This window comes from Sceloporus occidentalis, unplaced genomic scaffold, assembly GCF_023333645.1.
Source record: "Sceloporus occidentalis isolate IW3139 unplaced genomic scaffold, rSceOcc1.0.p SCAF_5, whole genome shotgun sequence".
In the NCBI taxonomy this organism is placed as follows: Eukaryota; Metazoa; Chordata; class Lepidosauria; order Squamata; family Phrynosomatidae; genus Sceloporus; species Sceloporus occidentalis.
The window spans coordinates 66,828,776-66,856,654 of NW_028316985.1; the positions used below are offsets into that span (position 1 = coordinate 66,828,776).

General features: G+C 37.1%; 1 protein-coding gene across 1 annotated transcript in view; it reads left to right on the forward strand.

The window, feature by feature from the left end:
- The window catches only part of FOXP2 (forkhead box P2), a 475,962-nt gene that overhangs the window by 69,223 nt on the left and 378,860 nt on the right, over positions 1–27,879 (forward strand). Inside the window, exon 2 of the mRNA XM_089524323.1 lies at positions 14,685–14,847. The gene's annotated coding sequence lies outside the window, so the exon portion shown is untranslated. The remainder of the gene's footprint in view (positions 1–14,684; positions 14,848–27,879) is intronic.

Consider the following 27,879-nt stretch of genomic DNA (forward strand, 5'->3'; position numbering starts at 1 on the left):
CAGTTTGTGCAAAAAACACATACAAACCAAGTTCACATGTTTTTCCAGAAGGAAGAATACAAATGGAGAAAAAAATCATGGGTGTTGTATGTCTTTTGGAGGGAAAAAAAACTGTGTGAAAAACCAAGGGCAAGAGATGCTATGTGCCACATCTTTTGGGATGGGTAGATGGTTTTGTTTTTGTTTTGTCACAAATTAATTTTTCAGAACATAAGACTAGTGACAATTGATAATTTTCTTGTTGAGAATGAGAAAGTTTGTGAATATTCTTTACCTTCCTACTTTCCCTTCTGACGTATTGCATAATTCCCCAAGGGACCATCATATTTCTCTCCAGACTTTATGCAGGAGAGAAGACAACCACCACTTCAGCCACCCATATGGTTTAGCAAGGAAGCACCTGGCTCAAGAATGAGCTTGTGTCTGCACTGCTGGTGGTGATGGTTTCACATCAGCTGTAATCCGTTCAGGGAGAATTCTGGAGCATACATAGAGGTGGGTTCTTTTTATATGCAAAATCACCCTTGGGCTCTCCCTTGGCTTGCTTTGGTTCCTAACACATTTCCAGGTCAGAAATTTGCTTTAATGTGGCCGGTTGTTGATTTGGGTTTTTACTCTAAAGAGTGTCCGATAGCGATAGCACACTGTGTTATAATAAATAAAAATGTTAGGTTCTCTTTGAATTTCAACAGATCTTTGTAAGAGCAAACACAGTGAATAATAAGTAGTGTCTTAAGTTGCTTGTAATAATACTAATAAGTTTAGCTTTTTATGTCTGTAAGAGAAGGTAATTATTCTTCTTGCAGTGGTCATGTGTCTGCCTAATGAGTTGCTTACTATGCAGTGGTGTTTTAAAAATATGTTGCCATCAAACCTTTGATATTCAGGCTTTGTAGATTTCATTCCAAAATGTTGTCATTTATTTTTAAACATCTCTCAATCAATTTCAGCTGGGCCCATAAAAATGTTTTTCAATTTTTGCATGCACATGAAGAAATGAAAGAATCGTTTTCTTTGTACTGTAATAAAGTATTTCTAGACAAAGTAGATTTGTGATTTTAACATCTTTTGACAAGCACATTGGACTGTAGAAAGAGCATCCAACTTGGGGCTTGGGGCATATGTTGCTACCTTCTGCTTAGCGTAGCTCCAAAACAAGTCACTGTTTGCTAAGGGTCAGGTTCATACTTAGATCAGAGAAGCAAATAAATATCTAGTTGTGGTTTTAGAAGTGATAGCTCATAGTATATAACGTAAACAGGTTTGAGCATAAAGGTCCTTTGGCCTGTTAGTTATTTTGGTGTTTTTACTAATATGTCAATCCATAGCTATACGCTGGAACTGTTGCCATATTCAAGCCCAATCTATTAAAGTAATCAGGCAAAAGTGTTTGAATTTAAGAATAGATAGTCTATGACTTTGTGGACTGAAGACTTGAACAGGGCATGCAAATAAATATTCAGGGCAGTAACAGTAGCAGTCAGGCTTATCAAATTTGCAGATGACATCAAATTAGGAGGGGTAGCTAATACCCCAGAGGACAGGATCAGAATTCAAAATGACTTTAACATTAGAGAGCTGAGACAAAACTAACAAAATAAATTTCAACAGGGAGGAAGATACTACACTTAGGCAGAAAAAATGAAATGTACAGATATAGGTTGGGTGACTCCTGACTTGACAACAATACATGCGAAAAGGATCTATGAGTCTTAGTAGTCCACAAGCTAAACATGAGTTAACAGTGTGATAAAGGTAAAGGCTTTCCCTTGACATGACTGTCTAGTTGCAACTGACAGTAGGGGGCGGTGTTCAAAACTAAGCTGTTAAAAAGCCTATGTGATTCTAGACTGCATCAATAGGAATATAATGTCTAGAATCTGGGAGCTAACAGTACCACATCATTCTGCTTTGGTCAGACCTCACCTGGAATACTGTGTCCAGTTCTGGGCACCACAATTCAAGATGGATATTGGCAAGCTAGAACAAGGTCAGAGGAGGATGACCAAAATGATAAATGGTCTGGAAACCATGTCCTATGGGGAGCAGCTTAGGGAGATGGGTATGTTTAGCTCTTTGACCATATGCTACTAGCTTTCTGTCCTCTCTGGGATGCACTACACACTCTTTATTTCCAGAGTAGATAATGACTATGCACACTGCTCCCAATCTGTTGTTCAATATCCACCCCCTTCCCTATTTATATATAACACTAGCTATAATGTGCTGCTCTTATGCTTTCAGAGACCATTGCTGATCATTTCCTTTCTCCCTTGCTTCCCCTCATGCTTGTAACTACCTCTGTTCAACCTTTGTGCTGCTGCCTTCCTCCCTATCCCCACCTTTTTCAAAACCATCTTTAAAATAATCTTTTTTAAAACAACCTTTGATACAATCTCCTAATCTTCACTCCATATTGAAAAGCACTCTAAATATATGTAACTGATCTAAAAAAGTCTTCCTTTGTTCCTTATCCTATGACAAATATTACATTGTAACCCCCTTGGGGCTTTGGCTTGTCATGCATATGACGCTGAATGAGACTATGTGTGAAAGGGATCTGGGAGTCCAAGTAGACCACAAGTTGAACATGAGTCAACAGTGCAATGTGGCAGCTAACAAGGCCAATGCGATTTTAGGCTGCATCAGTAAAAGTATAATATCTAGATCAAGGGAAGTAATAGTGCCACTCTATTCTGCTCTGGTCAGGCCCCACCTGGAATATTGTGTCCAGTTCTGGGCACCACAATTTAAAAAGGATGTTGAAAAACTGGAACGTGTCCAAAGGAGGGCGACTAAAATGGTGAAAGGTCTGGAAACCATGCCCTATGAGGAACGACTTAAGGAGCTAGGGATGTTTAGCCTGGAGAAGAGAAGGTTAAGATGTGATATGATAGCCTTGTTTAAATACTTGAAGGGATGTCATATTGAGGATGAAGCAAGCTTGTTTTCTGCTGCTCCAGAGACTAGGACCCGGAGCAATGGATGCAAGCTACAGTAAAGAAGATTCCATCTCAACATTAGGAAGAACTTCCTGACAGTAAGGGCTGTTTGACAGTGGAACACACTCTTTCCTCGGAGTGTAGTGGAGTCTCTTTCCTTGGAGGTCTTTAAGCAGAGGCTGGATGGCCATCTGTTGGGGATGCTTTGATTGAGAGTTCCTGCATTGCAGGGGGTTGGACTGGATGGCCCTTGCGGTCTCTTCCAACTCTATGAGTCTAAGATTCTATGATTCTATATTGATAGCATTTATTTATTTTATAAATATTAGTGATAATAGCAAAAAATATTTCTTCTTAATAAGCAAAGTGCAGGAAGAACCAGCACTTTATTCATGACTGAGATTTCTGTTTTGAGTGATATGTTCTTTAATAATAAATTATATGTAGTAATGCTGATAGCAACAATTGTTATAGGAGTAATAGTGGCAGATAACAAGAATAGAATTCACACACAAAAAGCATGTTAAACATAGTGGAAATACAGTTCTGCAATGACCACGTGTTTTAAAACAAAGAAATAAACCCTCGATTTATCATGCAACGTGTTTTACAAATTTTAGGTGTTGCATGGTTTTGTCATAAAATACTTTCATTTACAGTTAGGAACATCATTCACATCTCATCCTGTAATCTGTTTAAGATGTAGGTTCTTCCTTTTATCTGTGTATGATGCAACCGTATATGATAGATCAGGTGTAGAGAGAGCTCACCAATTAGCTTCATGACTGATAGTGGATTCAAACTCTGATGTCCCTGTTCTAAATCCAGCTCTACACCAGACTTAGAGCCGGCACAGACCAGCACGCTACACCAGCTTCCCGGCTTATAGATGCCGCATGCCCTGACGCTGCCCTGAAGCTGGCGTCACACCGGCTCACTGCTCACACTGGGGTAGCTTTTCGGCACTCCAGCGACATGGTATTTAGTCACCACGTGCTGCAGGTGGTGGCAAGGGCAGCTTTTTTCCATTGCAAAAAGGAGTGGCATTTTGCTGCTTCTTTTGGGGTGCAAAAATGCTGGATTGGGGCCGCAACATGTGTTTGCTGAGGCCCCAATTTGATGAACAATGGGGTAGTGTCAAGCCGCCCCTTTAGAGCTGTCTGTTTCGGCCCTTAGATAGAAAATAATGTTTCAAAGCTTAAATGGTTTTGTTGTAGCTTTTGTAAGTATATTATTATTATTATTATTATTATTATTATTATTATTATGCTTTGTTTATATAGCGCTTTGATTTGCACAAGTATATTGATCTCCCACTTGATTTCTCATAGATGAACAAGCATATGATTTTATTTACATTAAACAGATGACAAGCAGCATTGGGTGGCTTTTTGGAATGACATCTTTGCATGTTACCAAAATTATGTCCTGTATGCGCACCTTGATGTGTGGTGGTAGATAACATACTGGGCATTAACTGTAAACTTCAGTGAAAGAGGAGTGGTGAATCCATTAATTCAAATGCTTATATATTATTATGGTAGTGCTATAGCAAATAAAATATCTCCCCTATTTTGTATCTAAGTTTATGAAACTGGTAATGGTGACAAAGTGTATGTATTGGGTGTGTAATCAAGCATTCTGTGTCATTGTGCCATGCCTCATTGTCAGTTTTGTTTATAGAAATCTTACATTCTATATAAATTCTTAGCATAAAGTTACAGATATAATTTGTAAGACACCTTTAAAATTTTTGATTATTGAGTGTATCATGTAATGGATTTTCCACTTTTGATAGCTTTTTCATCTGGGGAATTTAACATATGGATGAATATGCTGTGATAATTAGTTATACAAGATCTAGCGACTAATTTTTATCCAGGTTGTCATTTCTAAGCAACAGTGCTGCAGATGGCAGGATTTTGACTGCCCATCATAGCTACAATGCCTGAGAGGGAGCAGTTGCTCCTGGACTGCTTTGACTTGCTTTAGGTCAAGAGAAGTCAAACCTGTTACAGCACCTGCCTTTGCATATGCAAATCTGTTGTTTTATCATATCATTAAAGGAGCAGTCTCTGGTGGTAGTAATGAATCCTGCAACCTGGACCATATGAAGTCAAATTTAGCAAAAAGACTACTGTGATTTCTGTAGCATATAGCCATGGGATACTGCTTCTGTTTTGAGACTTTGTTTCTGGAAGACTGCCTGTAATCTGGAAGAAGGGTACAGAGTCAAGTATATGTTTGGAGGCAAGAAGAAAAGGAAGGTGTTTGCTGTCATTGACTGTAGGATAGTTGTGAAGTTTGACATGCCCAGAAGCTAATGGATGCCATGTGGGGCAGCCATACACAGCATACTTCAGTTTTCATCATCTGGTGAGCCTCCAGCATGATTCCCAGGCACAAGAGCTGCAACACGTCTACTTTGGTTTGGAGTTGATTGATCCATAGTACAGAACATGCTTGTGGGATCTTCTCTTGTTAGAGAAGGGTATAAATGATTGAAATGATTTCTGCAAAGGAGGGGGGTGCTGAAAAATGTGAGATTTGTTTATAAACTGTAATACTAAGACAAAGTGTCAATTACTACCAACACATTTGGTAGTCACTAACATTTTGCTGTATACAATTGCATGCTCATCCTGAAATTTTTCTGAACAACTTAATCTTTGCATAATGTATTGAAATAGTAGGCAGAAAATCAAAATAAGAGGAGAATCAACCTTGCTTTTCTAGTGTGTGTTTGTTTGTGTTTTGTGAATGAGATTATTACAATGTTACATAGATCAGTGCTTCTCAGGCAGCCTGATGGGACTGAGAAAGATGTTCGGGGGTGTGGGGGACAAGCAATTTTATTTTTCCAGTTTGGCACCATATTGGTGCCCATTAGTTACAGTTGTTTTGTTCTTTCCTGGAAATTCACCAGGGACCATCATCACCCAATGGCTCAGGGACCTGTTCAGGGGTCACCACACTGAATAGCACTGACATTTCATGGTTCTTTATAAACAGATCAGCAAGGTTTTTGGGGTGGTGGTGGTTTCTCCAAAAACAAAACACCACCACCATAACCATACTCTGCTATTCATTGCTGTGGGGAAGATGGATAAGATATTTTAAATTGATGGACAAATGTTACATGCTGTCATTTCAGCTTAAATCGTTGCTCCCTCCCCTTGCACTCTCCCTAAAGTACTGTACTGTAAAATTCTGAAGACACAGAAGGTACCATGGTAATGCTGTTGACTGTGTTAATTTTTTGAGCTCTGATATGTCAACAATGTCTTAATGGAACCAAAAGCGAAAAAGCTGCTCCATTTATTGCTTTTGCTGAGGAAAGAAGGAGGGTATTCTACCCTAACCTTTTAACCTTGTCAACAGATTATTATTATTTTGACATTTTGACACAAAGCATTATTTGTGTGAGGGTTGGAAGTTTAACTCTTCAAAGAACTAGATATCATTTTTATTGGGTTATTAATTCTGGTAGGTGTTAATCTCATCAAGATTTGCAGGCATTTTGCAGGCATTTTGCTTCATAGGCCATTCTGATTTGTAGCTTTTTCTTTTCACAGCAGTATTAAATACCAAACCTTCTCTGATATGGAAGTTCATTAGAGATATGTCTTTGATGGCAGCCCTTTCAGGGCTTCAGTTTCAAATACCTTGATGTAAAGCTTAAGAATCCATTGTGTTGTAAGCCTTCCTTGATGTGCCTTATTTAGATCTGCATAGTAAATCAAGGAAAGTAAATAACAAGGCAGCAGATGGAAGCATGGAGATAAGGCCAGTGAACAATTGTATTTGTATTTTGTTATGATGTTGACAGGAGCTAAAATTCACTAATCTAGTTCAACTGATCTGCATTTCAAAGAAATCTCATTTAGCAGCAACTTGAAGGTTTGGAGGATAAAGTTCTTTTATTGCAGCTTTTATTGCATTCTTTGCTAATTTATCTGGTCAAGATTTAGCCTAGCTTACTTGAAACAGCAAGCATGTTACAAGCAGTCTTAAATACTACCAAGGCAATAATGTCTAGACTATGAACTGAAGGTAATTACATATCTAGCATTGAATAGGGAACATTAAGGAAATACTGTTGTTCATACTGAATAGCAAAAGAAATGCAGATACGATTCCCTCTCCCCCTTCCGGTACATCTTTCCCAGGGGAAATGGAAAAATGTTAAGAACCAAACAATTATTTAAATATACTGAATATAATAAACTGACATTATTGAATTGTGACATGTATAATGTTCGTAGTGATTCTGCCTTATATCAACTGAATATAATAAATATAAGACTTTACCAAGTAATAGGGGCTTGTTTTTTTCTTGAGTAAAAATAATATCAAAATATACAGAAAAATGAAATTTGTTATGGGTAGGACCAGCAATCACTGTAAATTTTAATGTATGGGCTTCACATGTTGGGTGTTGTTGGTGGGAAAGCATTTAACAATGGAGATTAAGAGGCCATTAAAATGTCTTTTTTTTAGCGAGATGATGTGAATAAGACAACTCGTGCATTCAGGGTGTGTTATTCACACCATTTTTTTTCATCAGAACCATATCTATTCGCATCTCTCCATGTTCTGTTGGTCAGACATGCTCACCACCTCTGTGCCTCCTCCCCAAGGGTGCCGGCTAGGTCTCTTCAGGCAGTGGCAGTGGTGGTAATGTCTCCCACTGCTCCCTAGAGCTGCTGGCTGCCAAGAGACTGTGGGGCCAGAGGGGGAATGAGAGAGGGGGAGTCCTCTCCCCTCATTGGAGGGGAAAGATACAGCCAGGCATGCAGGATTAAATCCCAGGTTTATTCGGATCGTTATTCATGCTGCCGATGATGCGAATCTTTTTTAAGAAACTTGGAAAAAATTCTGGTACCGATTATCCCAGATTAAGTGGGGGTTTTGGCAGCCTGAATTGAGTGCATTTGGGTTACATGTGAACAACAAAGATTCAACCTGGATTCATCCTGGATTATTTTTACCATTCGGATAATCCCTAAAATTAGTGTTGGAGATTATATGGTTTTAGTTATGCTGACAAGCTAAAGAACAATGCTGAAGACATGACAGTAGGTGGCTGGAGAATCATATTAAAGTTACTGTATATTGTCTTGGACTGTGGCAGCATGACTGGAGACTGAGACTGTTTAGCATAATGCCTGAATTAAAAATAGTTCTCTTGGCAAATAAGGCAGGGGAGGGGAATGTCCAGCACGAACCACAAATTCTCCTGTTGTCTCTGGTCAGTAATAGGAGACAATGCTGGGTTCTTGCTGCCCCAGTCACCTTTTCAGTGGGAGGGCTCTGACTCAGGAAGGCACGTTCTGCCTGAGCCTCCATCCCTGTAGAAGGAAAGTGAAGTGCAGCACTCCTCACCCTTTTACCTACAAGCGGAAGTGGAAAGAGAGAGAGCATCTGATTCCTGGTCAAGGTATTGGGTGGGAAAGCTTAGTTCAGAAAGTTGGTCAAGAACTTTTGGGCATTAGGAGCTTGGGCAAACCCCCAAGATGCCATATGCCTCACTCTTTTATAGTATCTCACTCATACCTGCAAGAAAGGATACATCTTGAAAATTTCTTTTCCTAGCTAAAATGGGCATTAGCATAGTTTTCATGTCAGATGACCACCTTCATATAATATCAAGCACTCCTTCCACATGGGTAGATTAGGCTGACAAAGATGAATGGAAGAATGGTAAGGCTTTCCAAAATAGCACAGCAAGCAGAGATAATATGTGACTGGTAATTCAGCATGCCAGTTGGTAAGTTGTCGTTATGGTGGAGCCTGATAAAAGGGAGTATCACTTCTCTAACCTGACACTTTACTGATATGGTGTACTGTTGTATTGCAACTCCTGTAATCTCATCCACCATCTGAGTAATAAATTGGGCCATTCAGTGTATATATTGACAGACTGTGTGTGTAGGATTTCACTTTGTCCTGGTTGAGTATATTCGTAAGTTCTTGTATAGCTTTGACTTTTCTTAGGTTGACATTAAGTTAAAAAATACTGGAATTTATGAGGCTTTTCAAGAGATCTTGACATAGCAGTATATGGCTTGGCTTAAGGTTTACGTGCACAAGGCATGTGTTTATCTATGTTTATGGCTAAGGTAACCATTACAATACAGTATTGTATTACTGTACATGCATCTTACCACATTTTGTGTATGTAAAAGCTAGGCTTTGAGTGCCATGGTAAAATTCCATATAAGGAAAGCAACAATGTTTTGGGAACTGGGAATTAGTCTTTTGTAATGAGATTGACCGATTAAGTTTCACCTAAGAAACTATGTGTAAACTTAGCTGATCCTTGGAAAACACAGTGCATGTGTGTATGATTGATTGATTGATTTTCTCTTTATCCCCATAGGGAATAGAGGGTCTTGCTCAAGATGTATGTGTTGGAAGTGAGGAATAAAAAGATGATTGATTTTTGAAGTGAATTAAGTGTAATATTTCAATCCAGAGTTTTGATCTGCGTAATTACTGGATTTTATATTTTCAAAAATGAAGGAGTCAGCTGTGATTTTCTCATTTATGGACCAGCAGAACGTTGTTATATATAATCACATGCTAGTTAGTTTAGAAACAAACTGTGATGTAAACAGTAGTCTCATGACTTTACAGCAAGATAGAAGATATTAGGGAAGATAATGCCTTATTAAACATAAAAATACTAAATAAATTTTTAAATACCTAGAGCCCTAAAATGCACACTATTTACATAGCTGGCTTTTGCCTTCATGTATAGTGTGTTCCCATTTGTTCTTGTATAAATGAATGAACAAAATTAGGCCAATAGGATTAATCTGTAAAAAGTCTTGCACTGAACAGATGCTATTTCCTACAACAGACAGGAAAATGAGAGAGCTACAGCTTTCTGTGTAGTATAATCCTGATTGTATAATTCATATACAGCAAGCACATTCATCTATATTTTTTGTTGGCTTGGGGATGGTATCTGCTGACTTTGTCAATATGTATGAGAAGAACCATAGAAATGGTTACTTTTGTAAAATTCCTGAGCCTCTCTAGAAGTGTAGGGAGACATAGCTCCTTACAGTCCTGTTGAATTGTGAAATTTAATACCCCACCACCACTCTATATAGAATGGATATAAAAATTGGCCCTTTATGAACCTGGAATTGGAAAATGTATTTGTAGATTAAGAGGTTAATATATGCAGGTTTATAAAAAAACAAAACACATTCTGAACAGGGACATTGAATTCATTAATACACTAAAGTATTTTCACCATGCATTAGTACCACAGTGTATATGAGTGACCTGTTACAGCCTTTTGATACATCTAGTAGGTATGGATAGAATTAATTAATGTGGATTTTTGTATAAATGACACACTGTTCTATGACAGCAAAAGGTATTTGTTCCTGATGTCAATCAGTCATTCTCTGAAAGTTCAAACAGCTTCCCTGAAGGAATATACATTGATCTGTGAATATCCTAAAATACAACAAAAGCATTGCTGGTATTGTGGAGATGAAAGTGAAATGATATGTGTTGAACACCACATTGAAATATTAGAATGCCTAGTGTGTGTTTTCAAAGGTTGTGGAGCAAGAAAATTCAGAACACAAATGTTGACCAGCATGTGCATAAAAGTTAACCTTATGATGAAGATAAATTAGGTTAGAAAATGCAAGAAATGAAATGTGTAAGGAAAATAATCTATCCATTTGCCTTGGATCTAACAGCTTGCAGGCAAATGACCTGAAATTCAAAGGGTGAAGTTATGTTTAGATGTCATAATTTATTTTTCTCTTGTTTTTTTCATTTGTAACTTTGAGAGCTTTGTGTTGTGGCTGTGTATAGTGTAAACTAAAAGGAAAAGATACCAAATGACATTTCCACACAAATGAATTTTACTTAGGCAAATTGTCTTCAATGTTATATTGCTTTACAGGAAGGGAAAATGTCAATAATCTTGGATTAGTATGAAAAAGCATGTGAGAGGTTGGTTGCAAGAGACTTTGACATCTTCGTTGCATACTTTTAATAAAGAAGTTGGTGGCTTGTGAGAAAGCACACATGTGATACAATGGCATCACTAGGGTTGGTGCCACCCGATGTGGTCACTCATGATATCACCCCCCCAGTTGACCTCTTCTCATACATATGCTACAGAACCCTTAGTATTAGTTTTATTACTGAGGCTACTCATAAAACATAATTCCCGTATATTACTGAATGCAATGACAATAGTTTGAACATAAACAACTAGCAAAATTAAAATTATACTTTTACGTTACAATATCATATGCACAGCCTAAATGTATTTACATACAGTATATATAGTGAAGATTGGCAAAATGTAATGTTTTTAAAAGAAATTTTAAAAAGAATAAAATTTTTAAAAATTAAATTTAACATTTTGAAATTTGAAATTTTAATTTTAAAAAATCCTGAGGGGCTTCCTTTTTCCTCCCACTAAGCTTAGCCTCACTCCCACCATCTCTTAAAGTATTTTAAAGGAAAGCAGGCAAATGTGGCAGCCCGTTTTTGCCAAAACACAGATGTCTGAGGAGCAGTGGTGTCACCCATCTTAGGGTGTCACCTGGTGTGCTCCGCATCTCCTGCACCTTCACGTGACACCACTGATGTGATATTTGGATGGAAAAACTAGTTGAAAACTATTTTACAAGTGGCCAAAATCTTAAATGTCAGGAAACTGATGAAGAGAATCGGGTTCATAGTTTGGGATGTGCTCTGCACCAAATTCGCACATGGGCTTTTAGCTCAAGAAGCAGTATTGTACTGAAATATTATTCTCTATGGGGGAAATGCTGTTTTATGTGCAGAAAATGCTGACTGTTACAGAATAAATCCCCAACTACAAAAAATGTTGTTTTGTGCATACATACACAACACCCAAACACATGCAAATTTTGTGCAGAATAAGTCCTGAGCTACAAATAGTCTTTGAAAATTGCACAATGCTTTAAATTATTTTTATTTTATTCAATAGTCACACACCTTACAACCATTTACAGTGGACCCTTGTTATACGCTGGGGTTTGGTTCCAAGATCCCCCGTGGATAACAAAATCCGTGGATGCTCAAGTGCCATTAAATATAATGACATAGCAAAATGGTGCCCCTTATAAAAAATGGAAAATCAAGGTTGATATTTGAAATGTATACTTTTTGGGAACATTTTCAAACCATGAATGCTTGAATCTGTGTATAAAAAAATCTGTGTATAAGAAGGGCCGACTGTATATTAAAACATTCACTACTGTACTGTATTAAAAAAAGGCTTACATCCTTATCTCTTTCTCAACCATCTTCCACTCAATTTCCCTTCCCTTCCCTCTATCATTCTTGTTCCCTTTCCATTATCCTTCCTATCTAACCACACACTCCTTTCCTTTCTTCCTTTCTCTCCTCTTCATCTGATACCTCTCTTACTTCTCCTCCAGCTTCTATCCTCTAATTTCAACTTCTTCTTTTCCCACCTGTTACCCATGCCTTCTATTCCTACACACTCTTAATTTCATCTACATACCTTACATTCTTATTATCCCCATCCTTAACTATCTAATTCCATTAACTTCTACCTATCTATTATCATCCATTCTTTCCTTTCAGTCTTCTTAACAGACATCCTCTCCATCCTGTCCTATTGAACATCCTCACTTATCTTTGTTATACTTATTGACTTTCTTTTTCTTCCTAAACTGCACAATTGCACAATTTTCAAAGACTTTATTGTAACAGGAAGAAAATTACTTAGATTACTAGTTGCTTCCTTCAAACCAGTGAAGGATTACATCGTCAGTGTGGTAGTTGTGGTGAGCAATCAGTTCTGAAATCTCCTCTTCATGGTCTCTGCTTCACACTGTTGGGTTTGTGCCTACATAGAACCTGGCATCCATGGAAAACTATTTTTTTTAATAAATTTTATTTTGTAATAATATAAAAGACAAACACAAGAAAAAACATAACACTCAACAAACAAATAACTTTATAAACCTACACACCTACACACAATAGACACTAAAAAAGAAGAAAAAAAAAGAGCTTTTTGCAATTTTCATTGATTTATAAAATTTTCCTTATCCTTACTACTAAATCCATATTCTTGGAATTAAAAAAAAAACTCTCCTATTTTCATTATACTAAACTGATCATAGTGGACTTTTTCTTTTCACATTGTTTTTACCAGCAAAACAGCAAATATATATTTAAACATTCATTTTTATAGCACTATTAATAAATAGTTAACTGAATAAAAAAGAGTATATTGAAAGAATAAGTAAAGCAGCTTCTTCCAGCTTTTTGTACCATAACTGATCTCTTTTGATTCCTAGTTTAAATGTGTCTTTAAGTTTTATTAGTTTAAATCCCATCCTAACTTTTTGCCATATTCTTTCAAATATTTCCACTCATTGTTTATCTCTTTCAGAGATGCATTGTTCGTTATTTTAGTAATAGTATCTGTATGGAAAACTAATTATGCACTGTCGATACAGCCTAAACCTAATCTTTGCCCACATCACACCCTCCCACTGTGTTTCAACTGAACTGGACACCCACACTTGGTGAGGAAGAGAGAAATATGTTAGTTACTCAGCAGTGGCATTGTAGGACTCTCTCATTCATGTCCAGTGCTTAGCTGGGTGGATCTAATATCATGGATGAGGAGTAACATGAATGAATGGAGCAGGTAGTAAATCAGAGAGGCATTTCTGGTAGAATATGCTGTTTTCTGTTTTAGAACTTTGAGGTGTGTATTTATCCTTTTCCACGTTCTGAATCCCAAAAGATTCTAAACACTGTAGTACATGTTTCCCAGGTAACTGAAGTTGTTGAGATACAGTTGTATTATATAGCTTTCTCAGCTTTCAAGACAGAGTTGGAATTAAAATCTTAGGGGGAAGCAGATTTAATGAACTAAATGCAACTCCATTATGTTTAAATTGCCTTCATAAATACATTTAACAACAGAGCAAGTTTACCTTTTTGGTTTTATTATTTATTTGCAATGTTTATATACCACCTTATAATATTTACAATAAGTACTATATAGTGTCTGGCAGATATACCGTATATACTCAACTATAAGTCAACTTCATGTATAAGTCGAGGGCAAGTTTTGGGGCCAAAATTATGGATTTTGCCATGGGAAAATCTGAACGAGGTGCTATCACATAAATAAGTCAACCTGGGATTTTGGGAACAATTTTTGGACATACATTTCTCGAATATATAGATGAATATATATTATATATGTATACACTTTCCCCCCTCATCTTAATATGCTGCATACTTATTGAAGTACACTCGTCCCTCCACATTTGCTGAGGTTAGGGACACAGAACTCCGGTGAATGTGGAAAAACCAGCAAATAACAAAAAATACTATGTTTTTACCTGAGAGAACACTTCTCTAGGAATCCCTAGGTCCTCCAGTGCAACTCTGTGGTCATGATCTGCTAGACATTGACCATAGAATTGCATTGGAGGAGCTACAAATGCCTAGTGGAGTACTCTCTTTAGGAATCTCTGGATCCTTCAGTGTGACTTTTGGTTAAAGTTGACATAGAGTTGCACTGGAGGACCTAGATATTAGGAGAACATATTAATAAAATCCATAAATAATCAAATCTGCAAAAGTCAAAGCCATAAATGTGGAGGAGTAGAGAATGTTTATAAGAATGTTCTTAAAACATTTCAACTTAAATAAATTTCTCTCTTCTTTGTCATGCAGGTATATCTCACTCTCTCTGAAGCAACCTCATTAACTTTTTGAAAGGCAATTGAGTTTTAGAAGAACTGTTGTAAGCAAGAAGAAGCAAAGCCCTCTTGGGGAAAGAAAAAGACGGAGAGAAAGAGAGAGAGAGAGAGAGAAGAAAAGGAGACCCAGAAGAAATGTGAGTGTTTTATAAATTATGTTATGAGGGAATATTTCTTTCTTTTTGATATCATGTTTTCTATATAAGCATAGATTATACTTATAACATTGGCACAATATGAATTATGCTCATACATATTTTTTAGAACTTAGGACAGATAAGAATCCAGGTTTCTTGTCCATATAGACATTTGTATATATGCCCCCAAAGCAGCCAGAAGCTACTCTGGGACAGGCTGATACAACCTGAAGTTGGCCTGAAAAGGAGTGACAAAAAACTGCTTGTGCTGGTGACCCATACAGGACCGCAGCTGTGGCTGGTTTTGGGACCATGGTGTCTGGTCACTGTGGTCATGAGGCGATCGCAGTCAGAACGGCTGCAGATCGTGCCATTTGGCCTGTCTGCTTCGCCTCAAAGTTGTGAAAGTGGAATTTGGCCAAATTCATTCCATTTTTTTTATTGTGAAGGCAATTTTGACTATACCTAGATATATGGGTAATGCCTTTAATAATATGATCTGTAATTCATATGGCACTTAGGATGTTTTAGGCAAAATTAATTTCAGGCTAAACTCAACATCTATTCCCAATGTTTCACCTTCAGTTCTATTGCTGGTCTCAAATGGATCGTTCAAGTCCCAACCCATATAATTCTTTTCTTCTTACATTTTATACTAGCAAAATTGTCCAGCTGTGCTTGGATTAATTTCATGGGCACCCCACCAGTGCATGCCTAAAGTCAATTTCACATAGGCAACATAGCCTGCATTTTAAGTAGGACCATCTGCAAAGTAAATTCCAAATGTGGTTCTTATCCATCTAGCCATCTCTGAAGAAATTAATAGCCTCGTCAACCAGGCCCCTCCAAGTGGATTCAACCAGTGCCACACAGCTTGTATTTTAAGTCAAGTCTTCCCATGCATGTCTTCCAAATATAGTATAAATCTGTTCAGCTACTATTGAGGAAATCAGTGAGGTGCCCCACCAGAGGCAACCAAAAGTAAGTTTGTATACCCTATGTAACCTCTATTGTAAATCAGACTGTCCCAAACCTAAACTCCATATTTGGCACAAGTCCATCCATAGATATTAATGAGGGGTGGACACTGTTCCCCCCAAAAAATGGATTTTGTGTATGTCATGTGATTTATCTTTTGAATCAGACCATCCCAAACATACCTTCCAGGTCTGGTGTATATCTGTCCAGCCGTTTGAGGAAATAAATGAGATTTTCCCCTAAAAAGATTTTTTTTTGTACAGTAGATAGAGTAGATTTTAAGTTAGACCATCCCAAGCATGCCTTTCAAATTTGGTGGGAATACACCCATGATATAATAACACACACACATACACACTTAATTTTTATGTAGATGATTTAAATAGATTTTTTGTTTCTCACATTTTAAAACCACAATTTGAAATAAGAAATTGGAAGTATTTTTCCCCCCAAATCTGACTTTTGATTTTCAGAGAAGTAATGTCCTTCCCAGAATTCAGTGTTTGTAGCTAGTGGTAGTTCTGCTAACTCTGAATATCAAAGATAAGTTGAGCAGTCCTGTCCTGTCCTATTCCCTTTCAGGGTTTCTTGCCAGCTTGCTATGTATCTAGCCCTGTTGAATCTGAAATATCAGTAGTATAAATAAACTTTCTGTGTCTTGCCTTCTCTTTCTGGTTAATATAGCAAGGGTAGAATTACCTCCTGCTCTACTCTAAGATGGCAGTTTTGGTGGCACAAGTGTGGAAGGGAAAACTGGAGCACCTAGTAAGCATGGAAGCTGGTCAGATTAAAACATTAAGGCACATCCATTTTTTTTCATTATCCAGATTAGTGGTTGGCTAGCTCTAATCTAGACTTTCTCGGTTTGCTTTAAGGGGTAGAATAGTTTTGGAGCAGTGTTGCCATGACTGCATTTAGTGAAAACTGTAACCTCTTTGCCCCCACCCCCGACTTGTGATGTTTGTAATTGTGTATATTGGTTAGGGAAATCTTTGCATTTTCCCTGGGAATTTGGGATCTTAATACTGGATTATTTCACCACATCACTTCCGGGTTGAAAATGGTGCCATGAAACAGTCTCCGTAACTGCTCCATGGTGGTGAGGAAGTACTGACCACGGTGATTGCTGGCTAGGGACAGTGTGGCTGGCAAAAATGGTCTCTCAGGCACAATGGAGAATACTACAGGCATCCAGGGCTGGCTCTGGGCATCACGGGACAAAGAATTTGTCACCAGGACACTAGAAGAACCAAAGTGACTGAAGGGGGTGACATCAAGCCCCACTGCAGTCAAGCCTCTTAGTGATGTCTCCTTGACTTTCTTAATTGTCCTGTAACATCATCTACAAAAAAATTGTTGAATTAAGGAACTTGCCAGCTCACTGGGGACATGGTCCCTTTGGTGACTAATGGACTTATGTTTAACTCCTGTGAAGAGTAAAGTGAGTAAATATTTAAAGACATATCATTGAATGTAATGGAAATATAGTACAGTATTCCAGCGTGGTGGTAGAGTGGCAGAATTAGTTGCTCTTGGTAGGCACTCTTGCATTCTGGGATATAGGAAATGAAACAGTAATGACAATATAACCTGAACAGTTGCAGGATTAGTAAATTAGGTACTACAACATCATTGTAGGGGTAGTTAGAACAGTAAATCTTTTGTATAATATCTTAACTCACATGCTTGTTTTGACTTGTATACAATTTTCTTAGTGAATACTCATGTGTGTCAATTCTGTCCTCCTGTTATTGACTTACAGAAACTCAACATTGGTTTCCATATTACAGCTGTCACATGATAGTCACTGTAAATCTGTCAGCATGACATCTTTTTTTACACAATAAGTTGTTTGTGAATAGGTTCATCATGTGAATTACATCAGCTCCAAAAGAAGGGTTAGGGTGTCATGCCATTCACTTAATGTGAATGGCAGGTGACATGTAGAGTAATTTATAGCAACTTCTGTGGGGTGTGACTAGTAGGATCAGCCTTGGCCCATCATAATTAAACTTTAAAACATAGCCATTATCTCTCTTAGTAAAAAAAAAAAAGTTTTTGTTGTTCTTTTGTCATCTGGTGAGTGGCTTCTGAGCATTGGTTTAGACAAGAGAAGGAGATCCTCACTGAAGTTATGAAGCTTTTTAAAATTTGTTTAATTTTCTCACTTAAAATAACACTGAATTTAGAATAATTACCGAGTCATAACAGTGAAATAGTTACAAATTCAGTTATAAATTTAAAATTTGAGAAATTAGGAATATCTTCCTGTTTTTACTGGATTTTCTCCCTGCAAAAAAGTACATACTTTTTGTTTATATTATAACACAGTCCACCTTTATTTTTTTATTAATGTTGTTTAAAAACATTCCACTGGATTGGTATGCCAGTATAAGGGATACATTTTTCATATTTTTAAGTCTGACTGTATTGCTGAGATGAAATATACGGAAATGAAAACTTGAATGTAGATTGTATCCTGTCATACACACAAGCTCATTTTCAACAAAATGATATCAAAGAATATAAAAGACTACAGCACCACAAATACTGTAGATAAGATGTGTAATTGAAGACACCATCTGCTCTGTGGGGAGTGTTTGTGTATTTTATTAACACCAATAATGTTGAACTAATTAACAACAATCCCTCACAAAGCAATATAGGTCTTAAATATTCCTGAGCAGGAAAAATAGTTGGGTTTAATGAGAAAACTGTCTAAAGGGTTTTGTTTTTAACCCCGTAGTCTTGTTGCCTTTTTTGAAAGCTCTAATTTCTAAATACGAACGATGGTTACTATACTCTTTTACATAATTACTCTTACTAATTATAACAATGTTCTATTCAGGATATACCTCCCCCTTGTTTCTATCTATATCTGTATCAGTTGCTTCTGAATTGATAGTTTTGGCTGCAGTTCAGTCAATAAAGAAAAAGCATTGTTCTGCTAATGAAATGCACAATGAGTCCACATAAAGCTAAGCCATGATTTAGCATGTGGGGATGAGCCTCCATGACCCCAAGTGAACTGCTGGGCTCATGTGATCTCCTCTTTCTCCCTGGTCAATTCATTTTTCCTTTCAGTGAATCTTTGCTTAGTATTGCGCTTGGAGTAAGAATCCTGCTTTTTTTTAATGGTTCAAACATCTTCTGAATCCATGGTTTAGAGCCGACGTCTTTGGAAATTACCTAAGTCTTCTTTTAAATCAGGGTCCTTGAGTCAAATGGAATGCTGAGTTTCTTGAAAAATGAAGCTAAACTGTGCACCAGGCTTTCTGGAGATCATTCTAAGGCTATTTCTGCCATCCAGAATTATTGCAGTTTGACACTTTTTTGACTGTCATGGCCCCATCCTGTGGAACCCTGGGATTTGTAGTTTGGTGTGGCACTAGAATTTTCTGACAGAGAAGGCTAAATATCTCACAAAATGACAAATCTCAGAATTCATAGCATTGAGCCATGGCAGTTAAAGCAGCATCAAACTGTATTAATTCTGCAGTGTAGATGCAAACTAAATCAGCTAGGTGAACATAGCAGCTGAGATCCTCCATTGGGCTTATATTATATAAATCCCAGTAAATAAAATGGTACATTGAGGGCACTGATGGATAGTCACATACCATTCAAGAATGTACAATTGCATGGCTAGAATTCCATTGAATAGTTCCAAATGGATGTGAAAAAGATTGTCTTGGAGGGTGGCAGGTTTTTCATCTTTGGAAATCTTTAAACAGAGTGGATGGACATCTTTCTGAAGTTCTTTAGTTGTGTATTCCTGCAGGTTAGGAGGTTGGACAGGATATTTCATGTGGTCTGTTCCAACTCTAAAATTCTATGATTCTGTGAAATAGGGTAGATCTATTGAATAAACTGTTGGATGGTGAGTCAACATGTCATTAATTTCTATTGCTTTACTCTAGTCTGGATGGATAATAGGATTTAAGCCCATAAATGGTTACATTTATGAAACTCCACCTATGTAGCCATGAACTGAACTGAACCATTGCTTAGTGACCAAAAAGTAGAATCGTATGTGGAAGGGAACCAAAAGGATTCCAAATAATATCTGCTTTATGGTCTAATAGGTCTTCTTAATGGTTCCATTGAATTTTGGCATCTAATCAGACATTAATTGATCCATTGCATCTTGCAATTAGTATGGCTGTGTCTTAATTTGCTTCCTTAGCTATATATTGAATTGTATTGGTGGTTCCTCATACTTTGACCTAGACCTCATAAGGATTTGATTTTACCTGTGTACTATTTATTATGACATTATAAAGAGAGGAAACTGCTAACACAGTTTAACTCTGAAGTAGCAAAATAAACATGAACATTGCTAGAGTGATTTTAAGGGAACTGCATGATCGATGCTCAACAGGTGGTATAAGCAAAAGTTACAGTTCTTTTGGGAACTAGTCCCCACTGTACTCAGTAGGATTTATATCTGATTAATGGTGCTTAGGTTCATGTCACCAGTTTAGGATAGGGAGAGGAAAAAGCCTATTTCCAGGTATCACAAAGTCTGGGGTGTGAATAGCTGAAAACTAGGATTAAGATATGGGACTTCAGATGGAGAAAAATCTTGTGAAAACTAATTCAGTATAAATTTTGATATTGAATCAGCAGCTATAGTTGGTTTAGAAGGAGGAGATATAAGGAAGGGTCCCACATTCCCAGCAGTACAGAGATGGAAGCCATTGGTGGGTTTGGGGTTTTTTTTTTTTTGTAAGAATGTCTCTTATTAGGCTGTTTTCACATCCCTCGTGGTTTGTAGGTCCTTTATTAGTATCAAACCATCTTCATTAGTATCAAACAAGGAGGTACCTTGGGCAATAAGGCTGTGACATTTTTGCCGTCTTGTTTTCTTATGCATTCTTTAACGTAGTAGGTAGTGTCAAATGTACTGTTTTAATGTGTTAAATAAGAATTACTCCTCTTTTTCAAAAGTTGCTCCACCCCTTCTCACTGCCTTGCTACTACAGTGCTCCCTCCGTTTTTGTGGACTTCGGATCCGCGACCCTTGAATAACCGCGGGGGCTGAACAGAGGGAGTGAAAATGGGGTGCACTTCTGTGGTATGTGCTTGCATGCCTTCGCGGGAGCATGCTTTTAAAAGGGCTTGAATATGCACATTTTTTTCATTTTTCGTTTCGCGGTTCCCCCGCAAAAACGGAGGGAGCACTGTATATGTCATTACAGCAACATGTTGGTGGAAACTGTTTGATAAACTAAGAGCTTTCCATTATGAAGGAGTGAGAAGAAAAACAAATTAAAGGCAAAATATCAGAAGTGGACAGTTCTACACTTCAACAGCAAGAGATTCAGCATTTGGGGACAATTGGAGGGGTTTCTATGGTTTTTACCCATTTGAGACTGCTGTGCGTTTCAAGTGGCTCCCTGTAACTAAGGCTGCTGCAGAAATAAAGCAGTTTGACACCACTTTAACTGTTATGACTCAATGCTATGGGTTTCTAGGATTTGTAGTTTTGTGAGATATTCAGCCTTTTCTGACAGAGAGCTCTGGTGCCTCACCAAACTACAAATCTCAGAATTCTCTATCATTGTGCCATGGAAGTTAAAGTGATGTCAAAATGCTTTATTTCTGCAGTGTGGCGGCAGCCATTGATAGCCCATCTAATAACCTCTTGAACACTAATACTAAACAAAGCTTGGTCAACAAAGAAAACCTGAACTTCCTGCCAGGGTGAGTAGCTCATCACTTTTATTTAGTCTGTGTGGTAGAGCCTGAATTCAATTGGAATTTGAATTTGGTAGCTACTGATTGTTGCTTCTTCTTTGTGTCTATTTCTTTAGACTATTGTGGTAATATATGTGAATGACTGTACAGGTTTTGATTCTGCTTCATGCAACCTTCTCATAAATAAAATGTAAGAAAAGTAGGTTAGAAGGATATGACCTTTAGTTCAACAAATGTTTCTAGTACTAGCAAGAAGAGAAACAAGATATATGTACACACAAAACTGTGAAGTGTCTCAGATGATTTAGTTCCTTATGCTATTTGAGTGTTTTGTGAGTGGCATTAGTCTTAAGAACGATGAAGTATTCCAGGAAGTTTGAGAACTGATGGCATAGTAAATATTTAAGATGATTTAAAAGGTTGTTCCCCATTTAGTGTTTGTGGGGCATTAAGTGCTTATATTGCCTTAGGATATTTTTTGTTTTCCCTCCAAAAAGAACTACTAAAATGCAAAAATTGTGCTACTGGAACATTTGGTTGGCATACATTCACAAACTGAAAACGGTATGTTGAAATCATACGTTTTCCAACATTTACTTTGCAATGTTGCATTTATAGTACAACTGGCCATCTGTGTTCCTCATGTGTTGCTGTGCTGTCTTCAGCAGTAATGCAGATGGATTGCTTGAGGATGTATGTGGAAAGAAGAGGATGAAAGCCAGTGACACTGACAAGTGGCTGTCTTGCTCTTTGATACTTCATGTCTTCATTGCTTGTAATGGTGCTACATGGAATGAGTAGTTTTAAAAAAAGTCTAGTTATATTGTCTTCTAATGCCAAGTGATTATCCTGTTCCCCAAATAAACAACCAATTTTATTAAGACAAATAGCGTATTGTTAGATTGTTTATCAGTGAAATAATATACTGATCTTTATTTTAATCAAATGATATTTTTTTTTTAAAAAAATGAAAGTAAGTATGTTTAGGGATTTATTTCTGGATATGTTTAGAAAAAAAACCAAGCAAAATATCCTGTATCGGGAAACTTGAATCACAGAATCAGTCACAAATTGGCTATCATAATTATGAACTGAAAACATTTGTCAGAATAACAATTGGTGAGGTGATACATTATTCTTACCAAAAAGCAATTTATCATTTTTACTATGGTTGGTGAGGACAAAGACTGCCTTCAGAGATGATGTGTCCTGTGTATGACATTCAGCAAGTGATGATTAAGTGCACATTATTGTGTAAAGCCCATCTATTTTTAGTACAGTACAACCTCCATATCCACAAGACTGGTACCTCCTGCTTCACTTACCCACATCTGAAAAACTCTCTTGGCATTTTCTAAGTCCTCCAGTACATTTTTGTGGTTTGCTTGCAGTGGGAGATGACTATAGATTTGCTCTGGATGACCTAGAAATGCCTAATGATGTGTTCTGTCTAGGAATCTCTAGGTCCTCCTGTGTGACTCTTATGGTCAACTTCTGCTGGAAGTCATTAGTTTCAATAGAGTTCACTATTTGTGGTTTCGCATTTCCGCGGGTATGTCCCAGAACCTATCTCCCTGTGGATATAGGGATAGAACTGTAATTTGACAATACAGTATTTTACATATAGTATTATTATTTATTATTATTAACTTTTATTTATAAAGCGCTGTAAATTTACACAGCACTGTACATACAATCTTTTAGTTAGACAGTTCCCTGCCCTCAGGCTTACAATCTAGTATGCACAGATGATGATTGAAAAACTTCTGAATACTATGAAGTTCTAGAAAAAACTTAGCTTTCAGAATTCTTTAATTATAGAAGTGTAATGTATCTGGTCTGGTAATAGTTTAAATCAAAATGTCTTAATTTGGTTGGACTACACTGTGTTTGCCAGTAGTTATGGGTAATTTAATAATAATAATAATAATAATAATAATTTGTTTTATTTATATACCGCTATTCCAAAGATCATAATTTAGCACAAGAAGTACACTGGTGAAAAAGAAAGAAAGAAAGACAAAACCCCAGTTTCAAGATGGTGCAGATACAGGATTGTAGTTTTCTGCTGGTACGGCATTAACAGCAACAGGAAGCTTTGTACACTGGACTGGAAGGTTCTGTTTTTGTTTTGTGTAGTGCAAATACAGAGGAAATAAATTGAAGTGAAGTGATATCCCAGGAGATGACTCACTTAGGCTTTAGTCCTCTACCAATTTACCTGGGAGGATACCCAACTGTGCATCATACAAATAAAATTATATATAATAATCTTGGTGGGAGTGACTTCCCTAGTAGACATGTGTAGGGTTTTATTGTTAATTTCTTTTTAATGGATTTTACTCAGCTTTTGTCAGAAACATTTGCATTACCCATAAATTCATTTTATTAGATAACTCTATGGAGACCAGCTTCAGATCAGTCTGGGTTTACTGCTCTTTTGCTGTATGGTGTTCTTGCAGGTGCTAGAGGCACAATATGCTCTTTACTCTTGCAACTACATATCTTCTTAATATGGAGATGTCGGTCTCAGCATTGTGCTTGTTTTTTGTACACCATATTTCAGTCAAGTGACCAAGAGACTGATGAACTATTTTTGAAGGTCACAAAACTATACAAGGAAGTTTAAAAATGTAAAGTGTAAATCAGGAAACAGAAAATGTAAATGAAGGAGATACCATTGGATACCAAGTCTTATACAGTAGAATATTTTCTTTAGAGCCATGCTACTGAAAGTTGTGATCCATGGACTGGTGCCAGTTCCTAAAGCCATCTTCTACTAGTCCCTGGGGTACATCCAGGAAAGAAAGAAACAATTGTAGCCATTGGGCACACAAACCTGTATGTGAATATTTGAAAATACCCCCTGATAGCTGCAGATAAAAAAATCCTTCAAAATCCATAACAATTGGAGTAAAAAATGTTAACTTCAATGTCATGGCAAAAAATCAGGGACAGCATTAGTCTTTAAAAGGAAATGCTAGCCATGACATGAGCTCAGTGGAATATTTTCCACATCAGTATCAGTCAGTATGGCACAGCCATTAATTCAGATAACCAAACTACCAAGAAGTAAAAGTGGGAAAGCTTATCACATCGTAAACCCCTAATCATTACCATAAGCCAGTATACATGGCAGTCAGAATTTACACCACATTTCTTTAATACAGATGATCAAGTAAAATTGAGGTGCACAGTGTTACTTTGTTATCACTTGTCAATCTGTATTGTTTTCATCTAGTAATCATTTAGATGAATTATATACTAGGTACAGGGTTTTGATCAACAGTGTGACAGTAATCTTGTATATCAGGGAGTTATATTATAAGACATGTTGTCCTCCATATGGTTGTTGAACTGTAGCTCCCAACATTCCTCACCATTGGCTATGCTGGGTAAAGCTACTGGGTGTTGCAGTTCAGGAACATCTGCAAGTCTTCACAGTCTCCATCTTCATAAGAAGCAATCCATATACTAACATAATGGGAAATGATGTGACTTCATCTCTTTCCAGGCTATAACCAGTGGAACTGTTGAAATAAGCTTGCCTAATCAGCTCCCTCCAGTATGTTTAAAAAGAAGCAAAAAAGCATAGGTCTATAGGTTTGGCCACCAAAATGGAGAATTTAAGAAAAGTGGAGAGAAAAAGTTAAAGTGGGGCCATAATATTGTTCTGGGCCACTTTTCTGGGATAAGATTTGGGAACATTATTTTACAGTGGCTCCAGTCTTTCTTGGAACTCAGAAGGTGGTTCTGGGAGGATTCTTATTCTAACCCTGACCATTGGCCTGTGGGGTTCATCAGGACTTAGTGTTATCACCCTTGTGCAACCAACATCAACCCACCCCATACACTACAAGTATAATATTCATCTGCTTTTTTGACTGTTTTAAGTTATAACTGGAACCCATTAATCTGATCCATGGTTGAAAGAGTGGATCATACATACGGGTTCTGGGTATAATTTTAATTATTTTTCAACATAACTTTGTGCATATCTTCTTGATTTTCCAGCTGTTGAAATGCTGCCACCATCCTCCCAAATTCAACACTTCCTTCCTTCCTTCCTTCCTTCCTTCCTTCCTTCCTTCCTTCCTTCTTCATTAAAGGTGGCTTCCAGACTTGAGACTCAACTTGAGACTTGGAGTAAAAGACATCCCTTGTTAATATGTGTTATAATGTGGTTGCCTTCATCCAAAGCAAAATCTTGTGTACCTTTATCAAAGGAATCCTGAACAGCAGCCAGTAGTTAAAAGAAGCAACCATGCTGAGAAATAATAATATTTTTTAAAAAAGATACACACTTGGCACAGAAAAAGTTTACAAGAAATGTGTTTGTCATACAGTTTTCAAACAAACCTTTTTCAGCAAATATATTTCAGCAAAACTCAAAATAATGGGCATAATAAAACAAAGCCTAAAGCATATTAATTTCTTTTTATTTTGTAGTACATAGGATTAGATAATCTTAGTGGATCCTTCTGACCTTAAAACTTATCAAAAATCCATTCATAGGCTTAATTTTTTTTGAAGTGTCAACACTTTTTCTTCTGTTATAATTACAGAGGTGTCACAAATGTAAGTTATTTTCCCCTCTCACATCATATTAAGTAGTCTCCACACTTCTACTAAAAACTTCTTTGCATTTACAATGTATGTAGAAAATGTTCACAGCAAATTCCTGTAACTCACACTCAAATATAAACTGTTAACCCCAGCTGTGTTCTTCCAAGATGCATTGTACTAACAGTGTAATCATGAGGTACATGTTAATTTTGTACTAGAAAGTAATTTGTGAATGCAAGGGTTTTACATAAAGCCTGAACTTACATGTAGGCTCTAGTCTATACTGTGCTTATATGATGCTGAGCTTGGTTTTAAAGTACAGAGAGCAAGTTTTCCTTAATTAAACAAGTTGTCTAAGAGCCATACTAGATAGGACATCCCATAGTAATAATAATTTAATAATAATTTGTTTTATTTATATACCGCTATTCCAAAGAGCATAGCGGTGAACAGCAAGTAAGCTAATTAGCAAGTAAGCTAATTTGCCCCAACAGTCTGGGTACTCATTTTAGTGACCTTGGAAGGATGCAAGCCTGAGTCGAGCTTGGGCCCTTTTGCTGGTCTTGAACTCGCAACCTTGTGGTTTTGAGTGAATAGCTGCAGTACAGGCATTTAACCACTGCGCCACCAGGGCTCCTGGCAATTACGTTTCACATGTTTTGTTATGCAAATAGAGCTGCAGAAAAGCCTGAGTAGACTCAGGGTTATGTGAGGTTAGAGTGAGGAAGAGTAATTCCTCCTAATACCTTTATCCTCAAGGGTCTAAGTACCCTAAAGACAACAGATCCTGTCTGTTCTCAGAAACTAAGCAGGATCAGCCTTGGTTAGTACTTCCATGGGAGACCATCAATGAATATCCAGATGCTGTAGGCTATATTTCAGGGGAGGGAACTCTCTTTCCTCTAAGTATTCCTTGACTAAGTCTCTCCACTCAAAAATCCAAGTCTGCTGTCGCCCTCTTCATGTTGACAATGTCAACTAGAATTATCAGTTCATCCTGATAATTTACTGCTATATTCCGAGATCTATCCACATCTACCTTCTTCTTATCAATCTGCTTAGCCACTGTAGTTTTTGTATTGCTGTTTCCCCCCCCAGAATAATTAAAAAATAAAGAACCGAACAATTTTTGCTCCCTTAGGTGGAATGGCCACTTTAAAGGCAAGATATTTATTCACAGCAAGGTAATGAGAGAGCATTACAGTCTTACTGTTAACAAGAAGACAACACAAAACAAAAATAGTGATTATTTTATCTCCATTGAAGATATGGAAATAATGTAGAAGGTTTGTCTGTTTTAAGAAGATTTCTGCAATAATAATGTTCAAAATGCTACCAGTCCTTCTACAGAGCTTTCTTTGCAATGTGAGTTCTATTACAGGGCAGAATTTCCTCTGGAAATTGCCTAGAGCAAGGGTCGGGGGAAAGTGCACATATTATAAAAACATATTTTTATTTGTAAATAAATAATATGAAATCATCATTAGAAGACACTGGTAAGAATGTAATAATGGAAAATTGCTGTCTAATGTCTATATACTGTACTATATAATAGCTTATTAATATCTGTTAATGAACTTAGGACTTCACAATCAGGATTTTGAAAGTCAAGGTGGTAGATGTCATGGGAAATTCAGAAAAAAATCATCTCTCACATTTTGGGAGATTATCGCATTAGCTTCGCTGCCAGGATAGACCTGGGATATAACTTTCTTAAGGCGGATCTTATTGCATTCACCCATTGCTGGGCAGTTTGCAGCCCATATGCAACCCAGGCTTCTCTCACAG